Genomic DNA, 3616 nt, shown 5'->3' on the forward strand with positions numbered 1-3616 from the left:
AAGTGAAAGGCACATTGGGGCCATCAGCGAGATCCTGTGGAGCGGTGCGTAGACTACTGAGGCGTACGGATTATCAAGCAAATAAGCAAGAGGAGATTCGGTAAGTGCTTATGAGAGATTGATTTGGGTAGGGGGTTCGTTAGTCGGTTGGTAGGTCCATAAGTAGGCACAACCACGTAACCTCAAATATTAAAAAGGCGGGAAAAGAACCGCGTAGCCATTTTTCATTGGCGAAACACGCGCCAAGCAACTATTTTAAATATGCCATTAACACGTTCGTTCAAAAGTACGGATAATACTGTGAGAGAAGGAGACAACGATTACTACGACGAACTTGAGGCAACCATAGTCGAGCAGATTCCAACGAATCAAATCGTGCAAGCGTCGGTAGAAATAAGACTAGCGGAAATTTTGCAGCAGGTTCAAAACCTACAAGAGGAACTGAGACAGACTAGACAGGTACAGGCAAACACTGTCGGCGCAGGAGATAGCTATGGAATTATTACAGCTGCCTCCAGTGAAATGGGTCGATCTCAAACCACATCGCAAGTGGGTGCAATAAGAAAATTTTACGACTTGCCGGGATTCGACGGACGTCCAGAGGACTGGCCGATGTTTACCACCAGTACCAGTATGATGCGCTGCAATCAAAGGCAAAGCAAGGGAGACGATCGAGTGTTTTTCAATACACAGCAGAAACGTGATGAAAATCATCAAAACTTTAGAAGAACGGTATGGGAAGCCAGAGTTGCTGGTGAAGAGCCAATTAAAGAAGATACGAAGTGTGGAACCAATCTCCGAAAATTATATCGACCAGTTGGTGATGTTCGCGATGAAGGTTCAAAACTTATCCTCCTTTCTTCAGGCTGCTGATCGTGAGTATCATTTGTCAAACCTTACGTTGATGGAAGAGTTGCTGGTTAAACTGCCTATGCAAAGGCGTATTGAGTGGGCACGACATGCTTATACGATTGTACCGCGACCAACGATATGCCACTTTAGCGACTGGCTACAAGAACTATCCAAAATTGTGAATTCAGCCTGTGTACTCGAGCTCGAAACCGCGCCAACCCAGAACTGAAGGGTGCCCAAGATTTTTCCACACAAACGAGGTCAACAGTGAAAGTTCGTGTCGAGATAAATGCGAAGCGTGGGCAGAGAGGCACACACTCAGTACGTGTAAATGATTTTTAGACATGGATCAAGGAGAGAGGTGGTGTAGTATTACAGTAAATACACCACTCTAATGCATTTACAAATATCGACCGCACACGATATCAATGCCATCATGACCCACATAAGTCATAATGAGCTCAGCGGGAATTCAACACCAAACGTTCAAAGGCACAGTTCAGCTTACACTTACCAACTCACGTGACGATCAGCTTAACAGATCGTCAGCGTCAGTTTGGCAGTGCGACTGCCAAAATAACTATGACACATACGCTGNAACAACAATGAAAATAAGCTTTTAAATCATCTCTAACTAAAATATATATGAAAAAGAAGAAGTGCCTATCTCCGAGGCGCCGACGCCCTCACATTTCTGGGAGAAAGCTTTAAACTTCGCATCATCAACAGCAGCCAGCAAGCAACAATCAAATGGGCAACACTCTACAAATCGAATAGAAAGCTAAGTTAATAAATTTAATTTATGTACTCATTTATTTTATTACCTTTTATTCAATTTATGCAACATAAAATCAACATCAATGTAAAAATTTAATACTTATTTGACATTCCATTACTACAAACCGATTTAAATCAATTTTGCAATATTTTTTTTTAATAATGAGTAAAATTCCTAAACCTAAACCATTTTAAATGCAGCATCGAAGCTAATATCAGACTTCGATGGTAGATTCGAAAATTTACAGAGATTCTTAGATGCAATTCTATTAAAAAAATTATATAAAGAATAAATTGAGACAATTGAATATGGTACAACAACGCGTCTAAACAAAAAATTCGATATTCCAAGAAATGAACCAATGGCAAGAAATATACGACGCATTATCTGAAGAAAAAACAAAAGCTAGTAAGTCGTACAAATGCATAAATAAAAATGCTACTATAAAAATAGAAACAGTAGTAAAGCATTTGAACATAATTTTAGAAGCTCTAAAAAGAATAAAACAGGTGATCAATACAACAGACCGTATACTTACCAAAGAACACCAGAAAGAAGTCCGCCAATTTTTCTTCGCCGTACGAGATAAGTTGGTATCTTCTTTAGCTAGACACAATATAGAAGTAACAATACCAACCACAGTAGAGGAAAAACTCCAGATCGATTTCAATTCAATTTTATCAGAACGTGCTCAGAGCCCGATTCCATCACCTTCCTTGAGCCAAACTCCATCAGTGGAAGAAAAGAAACCGTTAGACATCCCAATCATAAACGTCACAATGGTGCAAACTGTAGTCGAATTTATTAAAACTGCTTCATCAGTGCTACCAGAGTTTGATGGTAAGCCGGAGAACTTACACAGTTTCCTAGACGCCCTTGATATACTTGATCAAATCAAAGATGATCACGAAGCCTTAGCGATAACAATGATAAAAACCAAGCTAAAAGGCACGGCAAGAAATTTTATCAGTACCGAAAACACAATAGAACAGATAAAAACAAAATTAAAAAACGCAATAAAGGGTGAATCAGTAGAAGTTTTAACCGCTAAACTCCTGAACATCCAACAACGTAGCAAAACTGCTAATCAATACACAGCAGAAATAGAAAAAATTACTAGGTCATTGGAAGGAGCATATATCTCGGATGGACTCAACCCAGACTTAGCAACGAGATATTCAACCCAAGCAGCAGTCAAAGCAATGTGTAAAAACTGCTCCAATGACAAGGTCAAAATGATAATGCAAGCGGGAACGTTCACAACTATGAACGATGCAATCTCTAAATTTACGAACAGCTGTACCGACATAACGGGCAGCTCAAACACAATTTTAAATGTACGAAAGCAGAGTCAGTACCGGAGTAATTTCCGTGGAGCTTACCGAAGTAACAACTATGGAAATTACCAAAGTAGGAGATTTAGACCGCAACCGAGATACAACAATAACTCGAGGTCCAACAGCAATAATAATAATAATAATAACCGAAGAGGATCACAAGCTCAAAATGGCAATAGACCTTACAACCAGACCCGTAACGTGCGCAGCTGCACCCAGACGGAAAACCAAGAAACTCCACTTCAAGATCAGTAGATAGGAAAATATGCGTACTAAATCTACATCTCAACAGCTATATAGCTACGAGGACTTCATTAAATAATTCGATTTCAAATTTCTTAATTGATTGATTAATTTCTCCATTATAAAAAAGCATCAAATTAGTAAAAATCATCAAATAAATACAGAACAAATTACAGATTTAAAAGGCATTGGTCAGGGAATAACCAGCACATTAGGCACAATCAAAGCAGACTTAAAAGGCGATGACCTCTTAATTTACCATAAATTTCATGTCGTAGAAGACGACTTTCCAATTCCATGCGATGGAATAATAGGACTAGATTTCATAAAGAAGTACAATTGTATTTTAGACTATGGAAAAACAGAGGATAAACTAATCCTAAGACCATATGATTTCCCCCAAACA

The sequence above is a fragment of the Rhagoletis zephyria genome, unplaced genomic scaffold (assembly GCF_001687245.7).
Source record: "Rhagoletis zephyria isolate East Lansing unplaced genomic scaffold, Rhagoletis_zephyria_1.1 Rzeph_scaffold_01940, whole genome shotgun sequence".
Classification (NCBI taxonomy): Eukaryota; Metazoa; Arthropoda; class Insecta; order Diptera; family Tephritidae; genus Rhagoletis; species Rhagoletis zephyria.